The following is a 27629-nucleotide window of genomic DNA, read 5'->3' as shown; positions in this document are numbered from 1 at the left end:
ATCAGTAGTTCCAGTTGCATAGTCTTATTTCAGATGCTCCCATTCCTTGAGTAAGATCAGTATTCTTATCCTATTAAGCGACATTCGATGATAAATGTTTCCAAAGGTAATATATTGTAAGACATCTCAAAATTTGGCCAAATAAATTACTCGGGCAAAGAGTTAGAGCTATTTTAGTGAAACAGTTTGCCACTTTGCTCTTTAGTGCATCGCGGATCCTGCTATAATGGCAATCGTTAAAATCCAGAGATCCTCAGTGATTATGGAATGTCGCGATGAGGCTTGATTTTAGAGTTGTCAATTTTGAGTGCACCAAAGCTATTCCACCACATGACAGTGCCTTTCCAGTTTGCAACCAAATTGGAAACGCGATTTCCATCGGGTCGCACCATTAAGTAGTTTCCTAATTGTCTAAATTCCAATGATCTAGCATGATTATTTTGAGTCGTGCCAGCATTCAAAATTAGCATTTTTTAGTTTAATTCCAATGGCAAAAATGGTAGTTTCCAAACGCCTATATATATACTTCTTAACATTGGATTTGGCCTCATTTCACCCAAAATATCAATATTTTCTCACAATTCTCTTCAAGAACAAGAGCTAGGGTTCCTAAATCATGACACCTATCATTAACAATCCTTTGTTAACTTTTCACTAGGCAGTGATGTGTGCTTTAGGTGTGGTAGGCCAGGCAAAAGAATGCGAGAGTGTAGAGTGCTAGCTCAGAGGTACAGAGAGTTTCATCAGTAGGGTGCGACTTCTGGTGCCAGTTATGGTCAGCGTTAGAACAAACTTTATGCGCTTCAAACCCTCTATGATCGGGAAAGGTTTCGTGTCATAAATTCGGGTATGTTATAAGTCCTTCATCTTCATGATATGCATTGTTAGATACTTTGCTCATATTTTGAGATATATGTCTGCATGAGTCAAGCATTAGTTTTCGATCTCAGTCGGTCAATCATGACCCTATTCATAGGGGCCTCGTGCACTACCCCAGTATTTCAGCAAAGTTTATTTAGAGGGACAAAGAGTCCCAAGCGGCAGATACCCCATGATATTGCAATACTTAAATGTCCTTATAATGCGATTGTGTAGAGTTATAGCTCGGAGGGGTAGAAAGTTTTGTCAGCAGGGTGCCCCTTCTGGTGCCAGTAACGGTCAGTGTCAAAATAAACTTTATGCGCTTCAAAACCACCATGATCGGGAAAGGTTTCCTGATATAGATTCGGGTATTTTACGAGTCCTTCATGTTTATGACATGTATTTTTAGATACTTTGCTACCATATTAAGATGTATGTCAGCATGAGTTATGCATTAAATTCAGATCTTAGTCGATCGATCATGACCCGATTCATAGGTACCCCGTGCACTGCCCCAATATTTCAGCGAAGTGGGTTTAGAGTGCCTCCGCGATTATGGCTCGTCCCGCAAAGGCATAATTTTAGACTTGTCAATTTCCAGTGCACTAACGCGATTTCACTGCATCGCGTTGCCTTTCCAGTTTGTAACCAAGGTGGTAGCATGATTTCCACAACGTCACGTCATCAAGCAGTTTTCCATTTGTCTAATTTCCAATACGTGATCATGATTATGGTGCATCGCACCAGCATATAAAATTATGATTTTTTAGTTTAATTCTAAAGGCGAAAACGGTCTTTTCCGAACCTCTATATATACTCCTTAACATGGGATTTGGCCTCATTTCACCCAAAATATCCTTGTTTTGTCATAATTCTCTTTAAGAGAAATAGCTAGGGTTCCTAAATCATGACCCCAATCATCAAGATCCCTCTGTTAACTTTTCACCCTACAGTGATGGGTACTTTGGGTGTAGTAGGCAAGGCCATAGAATGTGAGATTGTATAGCGCTAGCGTAGAGGGGTAGAGATTTTCGTCAGCAGGGTGCCCCTTCTGGTGCTTGTAGTGGTCAGTGTCAGAACTGACTTTATTCTCTTAAAACCAATCATGATCAGAAAATGTTCCCTGATATAGATTCGAGTATGTTATGAGTCCTTCATCTTTAGGAAATGCATTATTTGATACTTTGCTTCTATTTTGAGATATATGTCTGCATGAGTCATGCATTAGTATAAGATCTCACTCGGTCAATCATGACCCAGTTTATAGGTTTCTCGTGCACTGCCCCAGTATTTCAATGAAGTGTGTTTAAAGGGTTATAGAGTCCCAAGTGGCAGATAACCCATGATATTGCAATACTTAAATATTCTTAGTCTCATTCGGTTTTATGTTTAGACTCTCCGTACGAAGTTAACATGAGTTATTATTGTATAGTCAGTCATGCTTTTGAGTGTCAGTTCAGTCAGACATTCATCCATTAGATATATATGTTCAGTAGAAAGAGTTTAGTTTTTCAATGTATTCAGTAATGTATTCATGAGAACAACTCAGTAACGCATCCCTGCATCAGATATGCATGCCTATTATGAGAATCCAGCTAATTAGTAGCTTCAGTTGAGTATTCCATGCATCAGATATGCATGTATAATATGAGAGTTCTGAATATTAGTAGTTCTAGTTGCATAGTTATGTTTTAGATGCTTCTATTCCTTTAGTTAGTTTACCCGATCAGTATTCTTAGCCTAAGAAGTGACATTCGAGGTAAATGTTTCCAAGGGGAGATACTGTATAACTCTACAAAATTCCCTCATAGTCTGAGCCTTAGAGCGTGTCCAGTGAAATGTTATTCCAACCCTAAAAGGTTGAGAAGTACCTTCCCAAGTGAGAAGTATTTTAAACCGTGTATAATTCCCTAATATCAGATTTTTATCATGTAGAGAAATGAATAAGCTTTCTGTCGATACCAAATTTTCCCAAATCCGATACTCGGGCAAATAGAGCTATTTTAGTGAGATAGTATTCAACCTGGCACTTTAGCGCGTCGAAGATCTATACAAAATGGGAATAGTCAATATCCAGAGAGCCTCCACAATTATGGCGAGTTGCGCCAAGGCTTAATTTCAAATATGTCAATTTCCAGTGCACAAACGTGATTCCTTCGCATCACGGTGCCTTTCCAGTTTGCAACCAAGGTGACAATGTGATTTCTACCACATTGCACCATCAAGCATTTTCTCGACTATTTAATTTCTATCGAGATATCACAATTATGGTGCGTCGCGCGAGCATGTAAAATTGGGATTTTGCAGTTTAATTCTAAAGGAAAAAAGAGTCTTTTCCCAACCTTTACATATACTCCTTAATACAGGATTTGACCTTATTTCATCTAAAATATCATTGTATTGTCATAATTCTCTTTATGAGCAAGAGCTAGGGTTCCTAAATCATGACCCCAATCATCAATATCCCTCCGTTAACTTTTCACTCGACAGTGATGTGTGCTTTGGGTGTGGTAGGCAAAGCTACAGAAAATGAGAGTGTAGAGCGCTAGCTTAGAGGGATAGAGAGTCTTATCAGAAGGTTGTCCCTTCTGGTACCAGTAGTGGTCAGCATAAGAACAGACTTTATGCTTTTCAACATTACTATGATCGAGAAAGGTTCCCCGATATATATTCGGGTATGTTATGAGTCCTTTATATTTATGATATGCATCGCTAGATACTTTTCTCCCATTTTGAGATCTATGTCTGCATGAGTCATGCATTAGTATTAGATCTCAGTCGGTTAATTATGACCCAGTTCATAGGTTCCTTGTGCACTGCCCCAGTATTTCAGCGAAGTGTGTTTAGAGGGACATAGAGTCCAAAGGGGCAGATAACCCATGATATGCAATACTTCAATGTCCATAGTCTCAATCAGTTTCATGTTTAGACTCTTCGTTCAAGGTTAACATAAGTTATTATTGCATACCCAGTCATGCTTTTGAGAGTTAGTTCAGTCAGACATCCATGCATTAGATATGCATGTTCAGTAGAAAGAGTTAAGTTTTTCAATGTATTCAATAATGCATTCATGAGAACAACTCAGTTACGCATCCCTACATCAGATATGCGTGCCAATTATAAGAATTCGGCTTATGAATAGCTTCAGTTGAGTATTCCATGCATCAGATATGCATGTCCAGTACGTGAGTTCTGAATAGCAGTAGTTCTAGTCTTATTTCAGATGCTCCTGTTCCTTGAGTAATTTTAGTCGATCAGTATTCTTAGCCTATCAAGCGGCATTCGATGATAAATATTTCCAAAGAGAAGATATTGTAAGACATTTCAAAATTCGCCCAAATCCAACACTCAGGCAAAGAGTTAGAGCTATTTTAGTTAAACATTTTGCCAGCTTGCACTTTAGTGCATCGTGGATCCTGCTAAAATAGCAATCGTCAAAATCCAGAGATCCCCAATGATTATGACACGTCGCGATGAGGCTTGATTTTAGAGTTGTCAATTTCCAATTCACAAAAGCGATTCCACCACATCACCGTACCTTTTCAGTTCCCAACAAAAGTGGCAATGCGATTTCCACCGGGTCGCACCATCAAGTAGTTTCCCAATTGTCTAAATTCCAATGATCTAGCGTAATTATTGTGCGTCGTACCAGCATTTAAAATTAGGATTTTTTAGTTTAATTCCAATGGCGAAAAGGGTATTTTCCGAACCCCTATATATACTTGGCCTCATTTCACCCAAAATATCAATGTTTTCTCACAATTCTCTTCAAGAACAAGAACTAGGGTTCCTAAATCATGACACCTATCATTAAGATCCCACTATTAACTTTTCACTAGGCAGTGATGTGTGCTTTGGATGTGGTAGGCCAGGCCACAGAATGTGAGAGTGTAGAGTGCTAGCTCATAGGTGTAGAGAGTTTTATCAGTAGGGTGCCACTTCTGGTGCTAGTTGTGGTCAGCATCAGAACAAACTTTATGCACTTCAAATCCTTCATGAACGAGAAAGGTTTCGTGTCATAAATTCGGGTATGTTATGAGTCCTTCATCTTTATGATATGTATTGTTAGATACTTTGCTCACATTTTTAGATCTCAGTCGGTCAATCATGGCCCTATTCATAGGTGCTTCGTTCACTACCCCAGTATTTTAGAGAAGTTTATTTAGAGGGACAAAGAGTCCCAAGCAGCAGATACCCCATGATATTGCAATACTTAAATGTCCTTAGAATACGATAGTGTAGAGTGATATCTCAGAGGGGTAGAGAGTTTTGTCAGCAGGGTGCCGCTTCTGGTGCCAGTAATGGTCAGTGTCAAAACAAACTTTATGCACTTCAAAACCATCATGATCGGCAAAGGTTTCCTGATATAGATTCGGGTATGTTATGAGTCCTTCATCTTTATGACATGCATTGTTAGATACTTTGCTACCTTTTATAGATGTATGTCAGCATGAGTCATGCATTAAATTCAGATCTTAGTCGGTCGATCATGACCTGGTTCATAGGTGCCCCGTGCACTTCCCTAATATTTTAGCGAAGTGTGTTTAGAGTGCCTCCGTGATTATGGATCGTCGTACCAAGGCTTAATTTTAGACTTGTCAATTTCCAGTGCACGAACGCAATTTCACTGCATCGAGGTGCCTTTCCAGTTTGTAACTAATGTGGCAGCCCAATTTCCATTGCGTCGCGCCATCAAGCAGTTTTCCGATTGTCTAATTTTCAATAAGCGAGCATAATTATGGTGCGTCGCGCCAATATGTAAAATTAAGATTTTTCAGTTTTATTCCAAAGGCGAAAAGGGTTTTTTCCAAACCTCTATATATACTCCTTAACACGAGATTTGGCCTCATTTCACCCAAAATATAATTGTTTTGTCATAATTCTCTTTAAAAGCAATAGCTAGGGTTCCTAAATCATGACCCCAATCATCAAGATCCCTCTGTTAACTTTTCACCCTGTAGTGGTGGGTACTTTGGGTGTAGTAGGCAAGGCCACAGAATGCGAGAGTGTATAGCGCTAGCTTAGAGGGGTATAGATTTTTGTCAGTAGGGTGCCCCTTCTGGTGCTAGAAGTGGTCAGTATCAGAACTAACTTTATGCTCTTCAAACCAACCATGATCAGAAAATGTTCCCTGATATAGAATTGAGTATGTTGTGAGTCCTTCATCTTTTTGATATGCATTGTTTGGTACTTTACTTCTATTTTGAGATATATGTCTGCATGAGTCATGCATTAGTATCAGATCTCACTCGGTCAATCATGACCCAGTTCAGAGGTGCCCCGTGCACTGCCCCAATATTTCAATAAAGTGTGTTTACAGGTTTATGGAGTCCCAAGTGGCGGATAACCTATGATATTGCAATACTTAAATATTATTAGTCTCATTTAGTTTCATGTTTAGACTATCCGTACGAATTTAACATCAGTTATTATTGCATAGCCAGTCATGCTTTTGAGGGTCAGTTCAGTCAGACATTCATCCATTAGATATACATGTTTAGTAGAAAGAGATTAGTTTTTCAATGTATTCAGTAATGCATTCATGAGAACAACTCAGTAACGCATCCCTGCATCAGATATGCACGCCTATTATGAGAATTCAGCTTATTAGTAGCTTCAGTTGAGTATTCCATGCATCAGATATGCATGTCTAGTATGAGAGTTCTGAATAGCAGTAGTTCTAGTTCAATAGTCATGTTTCAGAGGCTCCTATTCATTTAGTTAGTTTAGCCAATCAGTATTCTTAGACTAAGAAGTGACATTCGAGGTAATTGTTTCCAAGGGGAGATATTGTATAACCCCACAAAATTTCCTCATAATCTAAGCCTTAGAGCATGCTCAGTGAAGTTTTATTCCAACACTAAAAGTTTGAGAAGTACCTTTCCAAGTGAGAAGTATTTTAAACCGTGTATAATTTCCCTAATATCAAATTTTTGTCATGTAGAGAAATGAATAAGCTTTCCGTTTATACCAAATTTGCCAGAATTCGACCCTCGGGCAAAGAGTTAGTGCTATTTTAGTGAGACAGTATTCCACCTGGCACTTTAGCGCATCGAAGATCTAGACAAAATGGGAATAGTCAAAATCCAGAGAGCCTCCGCAATTATGGCGCGTTGCGCCAAGATTTAATTTCAGATATGTCAATTTTCAGTGCACAAACGCGATTCCTCCGTATTGCAGTGCCTTTCCAGTTCGCAAACAATGTGACAATGTGATTTCCACCACATCGCGCCATCAAGAAGTTTCCCGATTATTTAATTTGCATTGAGCCATCACAATTATAGTGCGTCGCGCCAGTATGTAAAATTGGGATTTTTCAGTTTAATTCCAAAGGAAAAAAGGGTCCTTTCCCAACCTCTATATATACTCCTTAACACAAGATTTGGTGTCATTTCACCCAAAATATCATTGTATTATCACAATTATTTTTAAGAGCAAGAGCTAGGGTTCCTAAATCATGACCCAAATCATCAATATCCCTCCGTTAACTTTTCACTTGACATTGATATGTGCTTTGGGTGTGGTAGGCAAGGCTATAGAATGTGAGAGTGTAGAGTGCTAGCTTAGAGTGATAGAGAGTCTTGTCAGAAGGGTGTCCCTTTCGGTTCCAGTAGTGGTCAGTGTAAGAACAGAATTTATGAGATTCAAACCAATTATGATCCGCAAAGGTTCCCTGATATATATTATCGGGTATGTTATGAGTCCTTCATCTTTATGATATGCATCGTTAGATACTTTTTGCCCATTTTGAGATATATGTTTGCATGAGTCATGCATTACTATTAGATCTCAGTTGGTCAATTATGACCCATTTCATAGGTTCCCTGTGCACTGCCTCAGTATTTCAGCGAAGTCTGTTTAGAGGGACACAGTGTCCTAAGGGGCAGATAAGCCATGATATTGCAATACTTAAATGTCCTTAGTCTAATTCACTTTCATGTTTAGACTCTCCGTTCGAGGTTAACATAAGTTATTATTGCATAGCCAGTCTTGCTTTTGAGAGTCAGTTCAGTCAGACATTCATGCATTAGATATGCATGTTCAGTAGAAAGAGTTTAGTTTTCCAATGTATTCAGCAATGCATTCATGAGAACAACTCAGTTACGCATTCTTACATCAAATATGCATACCTATTATGATAATTTCGCTTATGAGTAGATTCAGTCTAGTATTCCATGCATTAAATATGCATGTCCTATATGAGAGTTCTGAATATCAGTAGTTCCAGTTGCATAGTCATGATTTAGATGTTTCCATTCCTTGATTAAGTTAAGTCGATCGGTATTCTTAGCCTAAGAAGTGACATACGAGGATAAATGTTTCCAAGGGGGAGATATTGTAAAACCCCCAAAATTCTCTCCCATTCTAAGCCTTAGAGCATGATCAGTGAAGTGTTAATCCAACCCAAAAAGGTTGACAAGTGTCTTCCCAAGTGAGAAGTATTTTAAACCATTTATAATTTCCCTAATATTTAATTTTACTCATGTAGAGAACTTATTACCCAAACATGGTATTTGGCTTCATTTTACCCAAAATATCATTGTTTTATTATAATTCTCTTCAAGAGCAAAATCTACGGTTCCTAAATCATTATACCAATCATCAAGATCCCTCAATTAACTTTTCACCCGGCAGTGATGTGTTCTTTGGGTGTGGTAGGCAAGGTTACAGAATGCGAGAGTGTAGAGCGCTAGCTTAGAGAGGTAGAGAGTTTTATCACCAGGGTGCCCCTTTCAGTTCCAGTACTGGTTAGTGTTAGAAAGGACTTCATGCTCTTCAAACCCACCATGATCGGGAAACGTTCCCCGATATATATTCGGGTATGTGCAGTGTCCTTCATTTTTATTATCAGCATTGTTAGATACTTTGCTCCCATTTGAAGATATATGTCTGCATGAGTTATGCATTAGTATCAGATCTCACTCGGTCAATAATGACCCAGTTCATAGGTGCCCCGTGCACTGCCCTAGTATTTCAGCAAAGTATGTTTAGAGGGACATAGAATCCTAAGGGGAAGATAACCCATGATATTGCAATAGATAAATGTCCTTATTCTCATTCATTTTCATGATTAAACTCTCTGCACGATGTTAACATAAGTTATTATTGCATAGCCATTCATGCTTTTGAGAGTCAATTTAGTTAGACATTCATGCATTAGATATGTATTTTCAGTAAAAAGAGTTCAGTTTTTTAGTGTATTCAGTAATGCATTCATGAGAACAACATATTTATGCATTATCCATCAGATATGCATGTCTATTATAAGAATTTAGCATATGAGTAGCTTCAGTCGAGTATTCCAGGCATCAGATATTCATGTCCAGTATGAGAGTTAAGAATATCAGTAGTTCCTATTGCATAATCATTTTTCAAATGCTCCTATTCCTTGAGTAAGTTCAGTCAATCAGTATTCTTATCCTATCAAGCGACATTCAAGTATGAATATTTCCATGGGGGAGATATTACAAGACCCCACAAAATTCTCTCGTAGTCTAAGCCTTAGGGCGTACTTAGTGAAGTGTTAATCAAACCCTAAAAGGTTGAAAAGTGTCTTCATAATTGATAAGTCTTTTAAAACGTGTATAACATCCCTAATAGTGAATTTTAGTCATGTAGAGAAATGAATAAGCTTTCCGTCGATACCAAATACACCCAAATCTGACACTCGAGCAAATAGTTAGAGCTATTTTAGTGAAACAGTGTGCCATCGGGCACTTTAGCGCGTCGCAGATCTTTCAAAAATGGCAATTGTCAAAATCTAGAGAGCCTCCGCGATTATGGCGTGTTAGACCAAGGCTTAATTTTACAGTTTTCAATTTCATGTGCAACAACGTGAATCCACCATAATGCGGTGGCTTTATTTTTTGAAACCAAGGTAGCAATGCGATTTCCACCGTGTCGCTCCATCAAGCAGTTTTTGGATTGTCTAATTTCCAATGAGTAACAATTATTATGGTGCATCGTGCCAGTATGTAAAATCATGATTTTTCAGTTTAATTCTAAGGACAAAAAGGGACTTTTCCCAACCCCTATATATACTCCTTAACGTGGGATTTGGCCTTATTTCACCTAAAATATCATTGTTTTCTCATAATTATCTTCAAGAATAAGAGCTATTGTTCCTATATCATTACCCTAATCATCAAGATCCCTCTATTAACTTTTCACCCGGCAGTGATGTGTGCTTTGGGTGTGCTAGGAAAGGCCACAGAGTGCGAGAGTGCAGAGTGCTAGCTCAGATGGGTAGAGAGTTTTATCAGAAGGGTTCCGCTTCTGGTACTAGTAGTGTTCAGCGTCAAAATAGACTTAATGCGCTGTAAACCCACCATGATCGGGAAAGGTTCCCTGAAAATTTTTTGGGTATGTTATGAGTCCTTCATCTTTATGATATCCATTGTTAGATACTTTCCTCCAATTTTGAGATATATATCTGCATGAGTAATGCATTAGTTTTAAATCTTAGTCGGTCAATCATGACACAGTTCATAGGTGCCCTATGCACTGCCCCAGTATGTCAGCGACGTGTGTTTAGAGGGACACAGAGTCCCAAGGGGAAGATACCCCATGATATTGCAATACTTTAATATCCTTAGTCTTATTTAGTTTCATTTTTGGACTCTGTGTACAAAGTTAACATTAGTTATTATTGCCTATCAAGTCATGCTTTTGAGAGTCAGTTCAGTCAGATATGCATGTATTAGATATGCAAGTTCAGTAGAAAGATATCAGTTTTTCAATGTATTAAGTAATGCATTCATGAGAACAACTCAGTTATGCATTCATACATTAGATATGCATGTCTATTATGAGAATTCAGCTTATGAGTGGCTTCTGTCTAGTATTCCTTGCATCAGATATGCTTGTCTAGTATGAGAATTCTGAATATGAGTAGTCCCGATTGCATAGTCATGTTTTAGATGCTCCCATTCCTTGAGTAAGTTCAGTCGATCAGTATTATTACCCTATCAAGTGAAATTAAAGGATGAATGTTTCCAAGGGGGAGATATTGTAAGGCCCCGAAAAATTCTCTCATAGTCCGAGCCTTAGAGCCTTTTTAGTAAAATTTTAATTCAACTCTAAAAGGTTAAGAAGTGTCCTCTCAAGTGTGAAGTATTTTAAATCATGTATAAATTCCCTAATATCAAATTTTTGTCATGTATAAAATTTAATAAGTATTCCGTTGATGCTAAATTTGTCCAAATACAACCCTAGGGCAAAGAGTTAGAGCTATTTTAGTGAGACAATGTGCTACCTGGCACTTCAGCGCATTGTGGATCCAGCCAAAATGGAAATCATCAAAATACAGAGTGCCTCTAGGATTATGGCATGTCATGCCAAGGCTTGATTTATCAATTGTCAATTTCTAGTGTACCAACAGGATTCCACCGCATCGTTATGCCTTTAAAGTTTGAAAGGCCACAAAATGCGATAGTGTGGAGTGCAAGCTCAGAAGTGTATAGAGTTTCATCAGCAGGGTGCCCCTTACAATGCCAGTAGTTGTCAGCGTCAGAACAGACTTTATGCGCTTCAAACCCACCATGATCGGGAAAGGTTCCCTAATAAAAATTTTGGGATGTTATGTGTCCTTTATCTTTATTATATGCATTGTTAGATACTTTACTCCTATTTTGAGATATATGTCTTCATGGGTTATCCATTAGTTTCAGATCTCAGTCGATCAATCATGACCCAGTTCATAGATGCCCCACACACTGCCCCAGTATTTCAGTGAAGTATGTTTAGAGGGATAAAGAGTCCCAAGGGGTAGATACCCCATGCTATTGCAATATATTAAAATCCTTAGTCTTGTTTAGTAGAAATAGTTTAGTTTAGTAATGTTTTTGTAATGCATTCATGAGAACAACTCAGTTACGCATCCCTGCATTAGATATGCATGCCTATTATGAGAATTGAGTTTATGAGTAGCTTCAGTAGAGTATTCTATACATCAGATGTTTCTATCCAGTATGAGAGTTCTGAATATCAGTAGTTCCAGTTGCATAGTTATGTTTCAGATGCTCCTGTTCCTTAAGTAAGCTTAGTCGATTAGTATTCTTAGCCTATCAAGATACATTCGAGGATGAATGTTTCCAAGGGGGAGATATTGTAAGATCCCATAAAATTCTCTCATAGCCTGAGCCTTAGAGCGTGCTCATCAAAGTGTTAATCCGAGACTAAAAAGTTTCGAAGTGTCTTCCTAAGTTAAGTATTTTGAACTGTGTAAAATTTCCCTTATATCAAATTTTTGTCATGCAGAGAACTGAATAAGCTTTCCATCGAAACCAAATTCATCCAAATCTGACACTTGGGCAAAGAGTTAGTGCTATTTTAGTAAGACAGTATGCCACCTGACACTTTAGCGCGTTGCGGATCAATCCAAAATGGCAATCATCGAAATCCAAAGTGACTCCATGATTATGGCGAGTTGCGCAAAGGCTTAATTTTAGAGTTGTCAATTTCCAGTGCACCAATGCTATTCCACCCTCATCGCAGTAGCTTTCTAGTTTTCTACTAAGGTGGCCATGAATTTTCCACCGCATTGCGCCATCAAGCATTTTCCCAATTGTCTAATTTCCGATGGGCTAGCACGATTATGGTGCGTCTCGCCAGCATTTAAAATTAGGAATTTTTAGTTTAATTCCAAGGGTGAAAAGGGTCTTTTCCTAACCTCTATATATACTCCTTAACGTGGGATTTGACCTCATTTCACCCAAAGTATCATTGTTATGTCACAATTCTATTTCAGAGTAAGAGCTATGGTTCCTAAATCATGACCCCAATCATCAAGATCCCTCCGTTATATTTTCACTCGACAGTGATGTGTGCTTTGGGTATGGTAGACAAGGTTACAAAATGCGAGACTGTTAAGCGCTAGCTCAGAGGGGTAGAGAGTTTCTTCAGTACGGTGCCCCTTCCAATCCCAGTAATGGTCAGCTTCAAAATAGACTTTATGCACGTCAAACCCACTATGATTGGGGAAGGTTCCCAGATATAAATTCGGGTTTCTTATGAGTCCTTCATCTTTATGATATGCATTGTTATATTCTTTGCTCCCATTTTGAGATATATGTCTACATGAGTCATGCATTAGTATCAGATCTCACTCGGTTAATCATGACATAGTTCATAGGTGCCCCGTGCACTGCTCCAGTATTTTAGTAAAGTGTGTTTAGAGAGACATAGAGTCCCAAGGGGAAGATAACCCTCGATATTGCATACTTAAATGTTCTTAGTCTCATTCAGTTTCATGTTTAGACTATCCGTACGAAGTTAAAATAAGTTATTATTCCATAGCCAGTCATGCTTTTGAGAGTCAGTTAAGTCAGACATTCATGCTTTAGATATACATGTTCAGTATAAAGAGTTCAGTTTTTCAATGTATTCAGTAATGCATTCTTGAGAATAACTCAGCTACGTATCCTTGCATCAGATATGCATGCCTATTATGAGAATTCAGCTTATGAGTAGCTTTAGTCAAGTATTCCATGCATCAAATATGCATGTCCATTATGAGAGTTCTGAATATGAGTAGTTCTAATTGCATAGTTATATTTCAGATGCTCCCGTTCCTTGACAAAGTTCAGTCGATCAGTATTCTTAGCCTAAGAAGTGACATTCGAGGATGAATGTTTCCAAGGGGGAGATATTTTCATTCCTCGCTAAATTCTCTCATAGTCTAAGCCTTAGAGCATGTTTAGTGAAGTGTTAATCCAACCTTAAAAGGTTGAGAATTGTCTTCCTAAGTAAGAAGTATTTTAAAACGTGTTTAATTTCCCTAATATAAAATTTTAATCATGTAGATAACTGAATAAGATTTTCGTCGATACCAAATTCACCAAAATTTGACACTCAAGCAAAAATTTAGAGCTATTTTAGTGAGATAGTGTACCACCTGGCACTTTAGCGCGTCGCAAATCAAAAAAAATAGCAATCGTCAAATTCCAAAGAGCCTCTGTGATTATGGCGAGTCACGCCAAGGCTTAATTTTAGAGTTATCAATGTTCAGTGCACCAACACAATTCCACCGTATCACGATGACTTTCCAGTTCGCAACTAAGGTGGCAACGCGATTTCCACTGTGTTGCGCCTTCAAGCATTTTCCCAATTGTCTAATTTCAAATGACCTAGCCTTATTATGGCATGTTTTGCCAGCATTTAAATAGGGATTTTTCAGTTTAATTCCAAGGGCAAAAAGGGTCTTTTCCCATCCTCTATATACACTCCTTAACATGTGATTTGGCCTCATTTCACCTAAAATATCATTGTTTTGTCATAATTCTCTTCAAGAACAAGAGCTAGGGTTCCTAAATCATGTCCCTAAAAATCAAGTTCTGTCCGTTAAATTTTCACCTGGCAGTGATGTATGCTTTGGGTGTGGTAGGACAGGCCACAGAATGCGAGAGTGTAGAGCGCTAGCTCAGAGGGGTAGAGAGTTTCGTTAGTAGGGTTCCCCTTCTGGTGCTAATAGTGTTCAGCATCATAACAGACTTTATGCGCTTTAAACCCACCATGATCGTGAAAGGTTCCGTGATATAGATTTGGTTATGTTATGAGTCCTTCATCTTTATGATATGCATTGTCAGATACTTCGCTCCCATTTTGAGATATTTCTGTTCATGAGTCATGCATTAGTTTTAGATCTGAGTCCATCAATCATGACCCAGTTCATAGGTTCCCCGTGCACTGCCCCAGTATTTCAGCATTTAGAGAGACATAAAATCCCAAGGGGAAGATATCTCGTGATATTGAAATACTTTAACGTTCTTAGACTCCTTCAGTTTCATGTTTATACTCTCCGTATGAAGTTAATATCACTTACTATTGCATAGCTAGTCATGCTTTTAATAGTTATTTCAGTCAGACATTCATGCCTTAGATATGCATGTTCAGTAGAAAGAGTTCATATTTTCAATGTATTTAGTAATGCATTCATGAGAACTACTCAATTACGTATCCCTACATCAGATATGCATGCCTATTATGAGAATTCATCTATGACTAGCTTCAGTCGAGTATTCCATGCATCAGATATGCATGTCCAGTATGAGAATTCTAAATGTCAGTAGTTCCAGTTGCATAGTCATGTTTCTAATGCTACTGTTCCTTGAGTAAGTTCAGTTGATCTGTATTCTTAGCCTATCAAGTGACATTGGAGGATGAATGTTTCCATGGGGGATATATTGTAAGACCCCGCAAAATTCTCTCATAGTCTGAGCCTTAGAACGTGCTCAGTGAAGTGTTAATCCAACCTTAAAAGGTTGAGAAGTGTCTTTCCAAGTGAGAAGTATTTTAAACCCTATATAATTTCTCTAATATTGAATTTTCTTCATGTATAGAATTGAATAAGCTTTCTATCAATAAAAAATTTACCCAAATCCAAAACTCAGGAAAAATATTAGAGCTATTTTAGTGAGACAATGTGCCACCTGGCCTTTTAGAGCATCACGGATCGAGCAAAAATTACAATCGTCAAAATCCAGAGAGCCTCCACAATTATGGTGCGTTGGGCCAACACTTAATTTTAGAGTTGTCAATTTAGAGTGCACCAATGCGATTCCACCGCATCGCGGTGCCTGTCCATTCAACCAAGGTGGCAACGCAATTTCCACCGTGTCGCACCTTCAAGCAGTTTCCTGATTGTCTAATTTCCAATGACCTAGCCTTGTTATGGCGCATTGTGCTAGCATGTAAAATTTGGATTTTTTAGTTTAATTACAAGGGAGAAAAGGGTCTTTTCCCAACCTCTATATATACTTCTTAACATGGGATTTGGCCTGATTTCACCAAAAATATCATTGTTTTTTCACAATTCTCTACAAGAACAAGAGCTAGGGTTCCTAAATAAAGACCTTAATCATCAATTTCCCTCTGCTAACTTTTCACCCGGTGGTATTGTGTGCTTTGGGTATGGTAGGCCAGGCCACAAAATGCGAGATTGTACAATGCTAGCTCAGAGGGGTGGAGAGTTTCGTTAGTAGGGTAGCCCTTTCGGTGCCACAGGTGTTCAGTGTCAGAACAAACTTTACGTGCCTTAAACCCACCATGATCGGGAAAGGTTCCCTCATATAGATTCAATTATGTTATGAGTCCTTCATCTTTATGATATAAATTGTCAGATACTTTGCTCCTATTTTAAGATATATGTCTGCATGAAGCATGAATTAGTTCTAGATCTTAGTCGGTCAATCATGACCCAGTTCATAGGTTCCCCGTGCATAACCCCAGTATTTTAGCGAAGCATGTTTAAAGGGAGATAGAGTTCCAAGGGGAAGATACCCCGTGATATTACAATACTTTAATGTTCTTAGACTCATTCAGTTTCAAGTTTATACTCTCCGTATAAAGTTAATATCAGTTATTATTTCATAGCCAGTCATACTTTTAATAACCAGTTCAGTAAGACATTCATGCATTAGATATGCATGTTCTGTAGAAAGAGATTAGTTTTTCAATATATTTAGTAATGCATTCATGAGAACTACTCAATTACGCATCCTTGCATCGGATATGCATGCCAATTATGAGAATTCAGCTTATGAGTAGCTTCAGTCGAGTATTCTATGCATCAGATATGCATGTCCAGTATGAGAATTCCGATTATAAGTAGTTCCAATTGCATAGTCTTGTCTCAGATGCTCCCATTCCTTGAGTAAGTTCAGTCGATCTGTATTCTTAGCCTATCAAGTGACATTGGAGGATGAATGTTTCAAAGGGGGATATATTGTAAGACACCGCAAAATTCTCTCATAGTCTAAGCTTTAGAGCGTGCTCAGTGAAGTGTTAATCCAACCCTAAAAGGTTAAGAAGTTTCTTCCCAATTGAGAAGTATTTTAAACCATGTATAATTTCTCTAATATCAAATTTTCGTCATATAGATAATTGAATAAGCTTTCCGTCGATACCATATTCTCAAAAATCAGATATTGGGCAAAGAGTTAGACCTAGTTTAGTGAGACAATGTGCCACTAGGCACTTTAGCGCGTCACTAATCCAGCAAAAATTGTAATTGTCAAAATTCAGAGAGCCTCCGCAATTATGGTGCATCGGGCCAAGGCTTAATTTTAGAGTTGTCAATTTCCAGCGCACCAACGTGATTCCACTGCATCACGGTGACTTTCTGGTCAACCAAGGTAGCAATACGATTTCCACCATGTCGCCCCTTCAAGCAGTTTCCCAATTGTATAATTTCCAATGACCTTGCCTTATTATGGCGCGTCGTGCCAGCATGTAAAATTTGTATTTGTTTTTGTTTATTACCAAGGGAGAAAAGGGTCTTTTGCTAACCTCAATATATACTCCTTAACATGGGATTTGGCCTGATTTTACCCAAAATATCATTGTTTTGTAGCAATTCTCTTCAAGAGCAGGAGCTAGAGTTCCTAAATCATGACCCCAATCATCAAGTTCCCTCTGTTAACTTTTCACCTCATAGTGATGTGTGCTTTGGGTGTTGTAGGCCAGGCCACAGAATACGAGAGTGTACAGTGCTAGCTTAGAGGGGTAGAGAGTTTCGTTAGTAGGGTGCCCTTTTCGGTGCCAGTAGTGGTCAGCGTCAGAACAAACTTTATGCGCTTCAAACCCACCATGATCAGGAAAGGTTCCCTAATATAGATTCGGTTATGTTATGAGTCCTTCATGTTTATGATATACATTGTCAGATACTTTGCTCTAATTTTGAGATATATGTCTTCATAAGGCATGCATTAGTTTTAGATCTCAGTCGGTCAATCATGATCCAGTTCATAGGTTCCATATGCACTGCCCTAGCATTTCAGCGAAGTGTGTTTAAAGGGACATAGAGTCCCAAGGGGAAGATACCCCGTGATATTGCAATGATTTAATGTTCTTAGACTCATTCATTTTCATATTTATACCCTCCTTAATATCAGTTATTATTTCATAGCCAGTCATGTTTTTAAGAGTCAGTTCAGTCAGACATTCATGCATTAGATATGCATGTTCAGTAGAAAGAGTTTAGTTTTTTAATGTGCTTAGTAATGCATTCACGATAACTTCTCAGTTACGTATCCCTGCATCAGATATGCATACCTATTATGAGAATTCAGCTTATGAGTTCTTTCAATCGAGTATTCTATGCATCAGATATACATGTCCAGTATGAGAATTCTGAATATCAGTAGTTCCAATTACACAGTCATATTTCAGATGCTCCCTTTTCTTGAGTAAGTTTAGTCGATTAGTATTCTTAGCCTATTAACTAACGTCGGAGAGTGAATGTTTCAAAGGGGGATATAATATAGGATCCCGCAAAATTCTCTCATAGTCTGAGCCTTTGAGCCTGCTTTGTAAAGTCTTAATCTAACCGTAAAAGGTTAAGAAGTGTCTTCCCAAGTGAGAAGTATCTTAAACCATGTATAATTTCTCTAATATCAAATTTTTGTCATATAAAGAATTGAATAAGCTTTCCAATGATACCATATTCTCCCAAATCCGACACTCGAGCAAAGAGTTCGATCTATTTTAGTGAGACAATGTGCCACTTGGCAGTTTAGTGCGTCACGGATCCAGCCAAAATTGCAATCGTCAAAATTCAGAGAGCCTCCATAATTATGGTGTATCGGGCTAAGGCTTAATATAAGAGTTGTCAATTTAAATTGCACCAAAGTGATTCCACCGTATCATGCTGCCTTTCCAGTCAACTAAGGTGGCAATGCAATTCCACCATGTTGCGCCTTCAAGTAGTTTCCCAATTTTCTAATTTCCAATGATGTTGTCTTATTATGCCGCGTCGTTCCAGCATGTAAAATTAGGATATTTAAGTTTTATTCCAAGGGAGAAAAGGGTCTTTTCCCAACCTCAATATCTACTCCTTAACATGGGATTTTGCATGATTTCACCCAAAATATAATTGTTTTTTCACAATTCTCTTCTAGAGCAAGAGCTACGGTTCCTAAATCATGACCCCAATCATCAAGTTCCCTACGTTAACTTTTCACCCCGCAGTGATGTGTGCTTTGGGTGTGGTACGCCACGCCACAGAATATAAGAGTGTACAACGCTAGCTCAGAAGGGTAGAGAGTTTCATTTGTAGGGTGCCCCTTTTGGGGCAAGTAGAGATCAGCAACACAATAGAATTTATGCGCTTCAAACCCACCATGATCGGGAAAGGTTCCTTGATATAGATTCAGTAATGTTATGAGTCCTTTATCTTTATGATATTCATTGTTAGATACTTTTCTCCCATTTTGAGATATATGTCTGCATGAGTCATGCATTTGTTTTAGATCTCAGTTGGTCAATCATAACCCAGTTCATAGGTTCCCCGTGCACTACCCTAGTATTTCAGTGAAGTGTGTTTAAAGGGACATAGAGTCTGAAGGAGAAGATACCCCATGATATTTCAATACTTTAATGTTCTTAGATTCATTCAGTTTCATGTTTATACTATCTGTATGAAGTTAATATCAGTTATTATTGTATAGCTAGTCATGCTTTTAAGAGTTTGTTCATTCAGACATTCATTTATTAGATATGCATGTTCAGTAGAAAGAGTTAAGTTTTCCAATGTATTTAGTAATACATTCACGATAACTACTCAGTTACGCATCCCCGCATCAGATATGTAAGCTTATTGTGAGAATTCAGCTTATGAGTAGCTTCAGTAGAGTATTCCATGTATCAGTAGAGTATTCCAGTTGCATAGTCATGTTTTAAATGCTCTTGTTCCTTGGGTAAGTTCAGTCGATCTGTATTCTTAGCCTATCAAGTGACATTGGTGGATGAATGTTTCCAATGGGTGTATATTGTAAGACTGTGCAAAATTCTCTTATAGTCTGAGCCTTAGAGCGTGCTCTGTAAAGTGTTAATCTAACCCTAAAAGGTTGAGAAGTGTCTTCCCAAGTGAGAATTATTTTAAGCCGTGTATAATTTCTCTAATATTGAATTTTCTTCATATAGAGTATGAAATAAGATTTTAGTAGATACCATATTCTCCCAAATCCGATACTCGGGCAAAGAGTTAGAGCTATTGTAGTGAGACAATGTGCCACATGGAACTTTAGCGCATCACGGATCCAGCCAGAATTACAATTGTCAAAATCCAGAGAGCCTCCACAATTGTGGTGCATCGGGCCAAGGCTTAATTTTAAAGTTATTGATTTTTAGTGCACCAATCTGATTCCGCCACATCGCAGTTCCTTTCCAATCAGCTAAGGAGGCAACGCAATTTCCACCGTGTCGCGCCTTCAAGCAGTTTCCCAATATTCTAATTTCCAATGACCTAGCCTTATTATGGTATTTCGTGCTAGTATGTAAAATTGGGATTTTTCAATTTAATTCCAAGGGGGAAAAGGGTCTTTTCCCAACCTCTATATATACTCCTTAACATGGGATTTGGCCTGTTTCACCCAAAATATCATTGTTTTGTCACAATTCTCTTCAAGATCAAGAGCTAGGGTTCCTTAATCATGACCTCAAGCATCAAGTTCCCTCTTTTAAATTTTTCACCAAGCAGTGATGTGTGCTTTGGGTGTGGAAGGTCAGGCCAGAAAATGCGAGAGTGTACAGCGCTAGCTTAGAGGGGTAGAGAGTTTCATTTGTAGGGTGCCCCTTTCTATGCCAGTAGTGTTCAGCGTCAGAACAAACTTTATGCGCTTCAAACCCACCATGATTGGGAAAGGTTCCCTGATATAAATTCGGTTAAGTTATGAGTCAATCATCTTTATGAGATGCATTGTCAGATACTTTGCTCCTATTTTGAGAAATATATATGCCTGAGTCATGCATTAGTTTTAGATCTCAGTATTTTAGTAAAGTGTGTTTAGACGGACATAGAGTCCCAAGGGGAAGATACCCCATGATATGGCAATACATTAATATCCCTAGACTCATTCAGTTTCATGTTTATGCTCTCTCTATGAAGTTAATATTAGTTCTTATTGCATATCCAGTCATAATTTTAAGAGTCAGTTCAGTCAGACATTCATGCTTTAGATATGCATGTTCAGTAGAAATAGTTCATTTTTCAATGTTTTCAGTAATGCATTAATCAGAACTACTCAGTTACAGATCCCTGCATTAGATATGCATGCGTATTATGAGAATTTAGCTTATGAGTAGCTTCAGTCAAGTATTCCATGCATCTGATATGCATGGCCAGTGTGAGAATTACGAATATCAGTAGTTGCTGTTTCATAGTCATGTTAAGATGCTCTCGTTCCTTGAGGAAGTTCGGACGATCTGTATTGTTAGCCTATCAAGTGATATTGGAGGATGAATGTTTCAAAGAGGGATATCTTGTAACACCCGTCAAAATTCTCCCATAGTCTGAGCCTTAGAGCATGCTCACTGAAGTTTTAATCCGACCCTAAAATGTTGAGAAGTGTCTTCCTAAGTGAGATGTATTTTAAACCATGTAGAATTTCTCTAATATCAAATTTTTGCCATGTAGAGAATTGAATAGCTTTACGTCGATACCAAATTTTCCCAAATCCGACACTCAGGCAAAGAGGAAGAGCAATTTTACTGAGATAACATGCCACCTACCACTTTAGCACATCACGGATCCCGCAAAAATTGCAATCGTCAAAATCTAGAGAGCCTTCACAATTATGGCACGTCGGGCCAAAGCTTAATTATAGAGTTGTTAATTTCTAGTGCACCAACGCGATTCCACCACATCATGGTGCCTTTCCAGTTTGTAACCAAGGCGGCAATGTAATTTTCACCACTTCGCGCCATCGAGTAGATTCATGATTGACTTATTTTCAATAAGCTTGCCATATTAAAGCATGTCACGCCAGCATATAAAATTGGGATTTTTCAGTTTAATTCCAAGGGCAAAAAGGTTCTTTTCCCAAACTCTATATATACTCCTTAACATGGGATTTATCCTCATTTCACCTAAAATATCATTGTTTTGTCATAATTTTCTTCAAGAGAAAGAGGTAGGGTTCCTAAATCATGACCCCCAATCATCAAGATCCCTAGGTTAACTTTTCACCCGGCTGTGATGGGTGCTTTTGGTGTGGTAGGCCAGGCCACAGAAAGCAAGATTATAGAGATCTAGCTTAAAGGGATATTGAGTTTCGTCAGCAGGGTGCTCCTTCCGATGCCAGTAGTGGTCAGCGTCAAAATAGACTATATGCGCTTCAAACCCAAAAGTTCCCTGAAATAGTTTCGGGTATGTTATGAGTCCTTCATCTTTATGTAATTCATTGTCCGATACTTTTCTCCCATTTTGAGATATATATCAGCATGAGACATACTTTAGTTTGAGATCTCAGTCGGTCAATTATGACCCAGTTGATACGTGCCCCATGTACTACCCTAGTATTTCAACAAAGTGTGTTTAGAGGAACACCGATCTCAAGGGGTAGATACCACATGATATTGCAATACTTTAATGTCCTTAGACTCATTCTGTTTCATGTTTAGACTCTCTGTACGAAGTTAACATCAATTATTAATGCATAATCAGTCATTCTTTTAAGATTCAGTTTAATCCGACATTCATGCATTAGATATACATGTTCAATAGAAAGAGTTCGGTTTTTCAATTTAATCAGTAATGCTTTTAAGAGAATAACTCTGTTACACATCCCTACATAAGATATGCATTCCTATTATAAGAATTCAGCTTATGAGTAGCTTCAGTCGAATATTCCATACATCAGCTATTCATGTCTAGTATGAGAGTTCTGAATATCAGTAGTTCCAATCGTATATTCATATTTTAGATGCTCCCATTCCTTGAGTAAGTTTAGTTGATCTGTATTCTTATCCTATCAAGTAACATTCAAGGATGAATATTTCAAAGAGGGATATATTGTAAGACCCTGCAAAATTTTCTCATAGTCTGAGCCTTAGAGCGTGATTAGTGAAGTGTTAATTTGACCCTAAAAGGTTGATAAGTGTCTTCCCATGTGAGAAGTATTTTAAACCATGTATAATTTCTCTAATAAAAAATTTTCATCATGTAGAGAATTGAATAATCTTTTCATCGATACCAAATTTTCCCAAAACCAACATTCGGCCAAAGAGTTAGAGCTATTTTAGTGAGATAATGTGCCTCCCGGCACTTTAGCGTGTCACGGATCCAGCCAAAATTGCAATCGTCAAAATCCAGAGAGCCTCCATATTTATGGCACGTCTGGCCTAGGTTTAATTTTAGAGTTTTCAATTTCTAGTGCACCAACTCGATTCCATAACATCACGGTGCCTTTCCAGTTTGCAACCAAAGTGGCAATGGAATTACCACCGCGTCGCGCCATTGCGTAGTTTCCTGATTGTCTTATTTTGAAAGAGCTAGCCTTATTAAGGCATGTCACGCCATCTTGTAAAATTGGGATTTTTCAGTTTAATTCCAATGGTGAAAAGGGTCTTTTCCCAACCTCTATATATTCTCCTTAACACGGGATCTGTCCTTATTTCACCCAAAATATCATTGTTTTGTAAAAATTTTCTTTAAGAAAAAGACTTAGGGTTCCTAAATCATGACCCCAATCATCAAGATCTCTCCGTTAAATTTTCACTCAGAAGTGATGGGTGTTTTGGGTGTGGTAGGCCAGGCAGCAGAATGCGAGAGTGTAGAGTGCTAGCTCAGAGGGGTAGAGAGTTTTGTCAGTAGGGTGCCCCTTCAGTTACCAGTAGTGGTCAATCCCAAAACAGACTTTATGCACTTCAAACCTACCATGATCCAGAAAGGATCCCTGATATAGCTTCGGGTATGTTACGAGTCCTTCATCTTTATAATATGCATTGTCTGATACTTTGCTCCCATTTTGAGATATATGTCAGCATGAGTCATGCATTAGTTTCAGATCTCTGTCAGTCAATCATGACCCAGTTCATAGGTTCCCCATGCACTGCCCCAGTATTTCAGCAAAGTGTGTTTAGAGGGACATAGAATCGAAAGGGGTAGATAACCTATGATACTGCAGTACATAAACATCGTTATTATTGCATAGCCAGTCATACTTGTGAGAGTCAGTTCAGTAAGACATTCATCCATTAGATATGCATGTTCAGTAGAAAGAGTTTAGATTTTCAATGTATTCAGTAATGTATTCACGAGAATAACTCAGTTACGCATCCCTGCATCAGATATGCATGTCTATTAGGAGAATTCAGCTTATGAGTAGCTTCAGTCAAGTATTCCATACATCAGATATGCATGTGCAGTATGATAGTTCTGAATATCTATAGTTGTAGTTGCATAGTTATGTTTCAGATACTCCCATTGCTTGAGTAAGTTTAGCCAATCATTTTTTTTAGCCTTTCAAGTGACATTCGAGGATGAATGTTTCCAAGGGGGAGATATTGTATGTCCCCACAAAATTCTCACATAGTCTGAGCCTTAGAGCGTGCTCAGTGATGAGTTAATCTGAACCTAAAAGATTTAGAAGTTTCTTCCTAAGTGAGAAGTTTTTTAAACCATGTATAATTTCCCTAATATCAATTTTTCATCATGTAGAGAATTGAACAAGATTTTCATTGATACCAAATTTGCCCAAATCCGACACTCTGGCAAATAGTTAGAGCTATTTTAGTGAGACAATGTGCCACCTGGCACTTTAGCGCATCACGGATCCAGCCAAAATAGTAATCATCAAAATCCAAAGTGCCTCCGCGATTATGGCGAGTCGCTCCAAGGCTTAATTTAAGAGTTGTCAATATTCAGTGCAGCAACATTATTCCGCCGCATCGCGGTGCCTTTACAGTTCATAACCAAGTTGGCAACGCAATTTCCACCACGTCGCACCATCAAGCAGTTTCCTGATTGTCTAATTTCTAATGAGCTAGCCTTATTATGGCACGTCGCGCTAGCATGTAAAATTGAGATTTTTCAATTTAATTCCAAGGGTAAAAAGGGTCTTTTCCCAACCTCTATATATACTACTTAAAATGGGATTTGGCCTCATTTCACCCAAAATATCATTGTTTTGTCAAAATTCTCATCAAGAGTAAGAGCAAGGCTTCCTAAATTATGACCCCAGTCTTTAAGATCCCTCTATTAACTTTTCATCCGGCTGTGATATGTGCTTTGGGTGTGGTAGGCTAGGACACAAAATGTGAGAGTGTAGAGATCTAGCTCAGAGGGATAGAGAATTTTATCAGCAGGGTGCTCCTTCCGCTACCAGTAGTAGTCAGCTTCAGAATAGACTTTATGTACTTCAAACCCACTACTATCGGGATAGGTTCCCCGATATAGATTCGGGTATATTATGAGTCCTTCATCTTTATGATATGCATTGTCAGATACTTTGCTCTCATTTTGAGATATATGTCTGCATGATTCATGATTTAGTTTCAATTCTCAGTCGGTCAATCATGACCCAGTTCATACGTGCCTCGTACACTTCCCCAGTATTTCAACGATGTGTTTTTAGAGGGACTTAGACTCCCAAGAGAAACATACCCCATGATATTACAATACTTTAATGTCCTTAGACTCATTTTATTTCATATTTAGACTCTCCGTATAAAGTTAACATTAGTTATTATTGCATAGCCAGTCATGCTTTTAAGAATCAGTTCAGTTACACATTCATCTATTAGATATGCATGTTCAGTAGAAAGAGTTCAGTTTTTCAATGTATTCAGTTATGCATTCATGAGAATAACTCAGTTATGTATCCCTGCATTAGATATTCATGTTTATTATGAGAATTTATCTTATGAGTGGCTTCAGTCGAGTATTCCATGCATCTGATAGGCATGTCCAGTGTGAGAGTTTTGAATATTAGTAGTTCCAGTTGCTTAGTTATGTTTCAGATTCTTCCGTTCCTTGAGTAAGTTTAGTCGGTCTGTATTCCTAGCCTATGAAGTGAATTCGAGGATAAATTTTTCCAAGGGGGATATATTGTAAGATCCCGCAAAATTCTCTCATAGTCTGAGCCTTAGAACATGCTTAGTGAAGTGCTAATCTGACCATTAAAGGTTTAGAAGTGTCTTCCCAAGTGAGAAGTATTTTAAACTGTGTAAAATTTCCCTAATATCAAATTTTCATCATGTAGAGAATTGAATAAAATTTCTGTTGATATGAAATTTGACCAAATCCGACACTCAAGCAAAGAGTTGTAGCTCTTTTATTGAGACAATGTGCCACCTTGCACTTTAGCGCATCACCGATCCAGCCAAAATTGCAATCATCAAAATCCAGAGAGCCACCGCAATTATGGCGCATTGCGCCAAGGCTTAATTTTATATTTTTCAATTTCCTATGCACCAACGCTATTCTACTTTATCATGGTGCCTTTCCAGTTCACAACCAAGGTGACAACGTGATTTCCACCACATCGCACTATGAAGCAGTCTCCTGATTTTCTAATATCCAATGAGCTAGAATGATTATGGCGCTTGTGCTAGTATGTAAAATTAGGATCTTTTAGTTTAATTTCAAGGGCTAAAAGGGTCTTTTCCCAACCTCTATATATACTCCTTAACACGGGATTTGGCCTTATTTCACCAAAAATATCATTGTTTTGTCATAATTCTCTTTAAGAGAAAGACCTAGGGTTCCTAAATCATGAACCTAATCATCAAGATCTCTGCATTAACTTTTCACCCGGTAGTGATGTGCGCTTTGGTTATGGTAGGCCAGGCCACAAAATGTGAGAGTACAGAATGCTATCTCTGAGGGGTAAAGAGTTTAGTGTCAGAACAGACATTTTGCACTTCAAACCCACCATGATCAAAAAAGGTTCCCTAATATATATTCGGGTATGTTATGAGTCCTTCATCTTTATGATATGTATTGTTAGATACTTTGCTCCCATTTTGAGATTTATGTCTGCATAATTCATGCATTAGTTTTAGATCTCAGTCAGTCAATCATGACCCACTTTATAGGTACCCCGTGCACTGCACCAGTATTTTAGCGAAGTGTGTTTAGAGAGAGATAGAGTACAAACGGGATGATACCCCATGATAATCCAATACTTTAATGTCCCTAGACTCATTCAGTTTCATGTTTACACTCTCCGTACAAAGTTAACATTAGTCATTATTGCATAGCCAGTCATGCTTTTGAGAATCAGTTCAGTTAGGCATCTATGCATTAGATATGCATGTTTTGTAGAAAAAGTTTAGTTTTTCAATTTATTCATTGTTGCATTTATGAGAACAACTCAATTATGCATCCCTGCATCAGGTATGCATGCCTATTATGAGAATTCAACATATCAGTAGCTTCAGTTGAGTATTTCATGCATCAGATATGCATGTCTGGTATGATAGTTCGGAATATTAGTAGATCCAGTTGCATAGTCATGTTACATATGCTCCCGTTTCTTGAGTAAGTTTAGTCGATCTGTATTCTTATCCTACAAGCAAAATTTGAGGATGAATGTTTCCAAATGGGATATATCGTAAGACCCCACAAAATCTCTCGTAGTTTGAGCCTTAGAGCGTGCTCAGTGAAGTGTTAATCTAACCCTAAAAGGTTAAGAAGCATCGTCCCAAGTAAGAAGTATTTTAAACATTGTATAATTTCCCTAACATCAAATTTTTGTCATGTAGAGAATTTAATAAGCTTCACGTCGATACCAAATTCTCCCAAATTTGACACTCGGCCAAAGAGTTAGAGCTATTTTAGTGAGACAATGTCCCACCTAGCACTTTAGAACATCACGGATCCAGCAAAAATTGCAATTGTTAAAATCCAGAGAGCCTCTGCAATTATGGTGCATCGCGCCAAAGATAAATTTTAGAGTTGTCAATTTCCAGAGCACAAACGCTATTCAACCACAACACGGTGCCTTTCCAGTTCGAAACTAAGGTGGCAACACAATTTCCACTGCATC

The sequence above is a fragment of the Capsicum annuum genome, chromosome 6, assembly GCF_002878395.1.
Source record: "Capsicum annuum cultivar UCD-10X-F1 chromosome 6, UCD10Xv1.1, whole genome shotgun sequence".
NCBI classification, from domain to species: Eukaryota; Viridiplantae; Streptophyta; class Magnoliopsida; order Solanales; family Solanaceae; genus Capsicum; species Capsicum annuum.
This window is presented reverse-complemented; position numbering follows the sequence as displayed.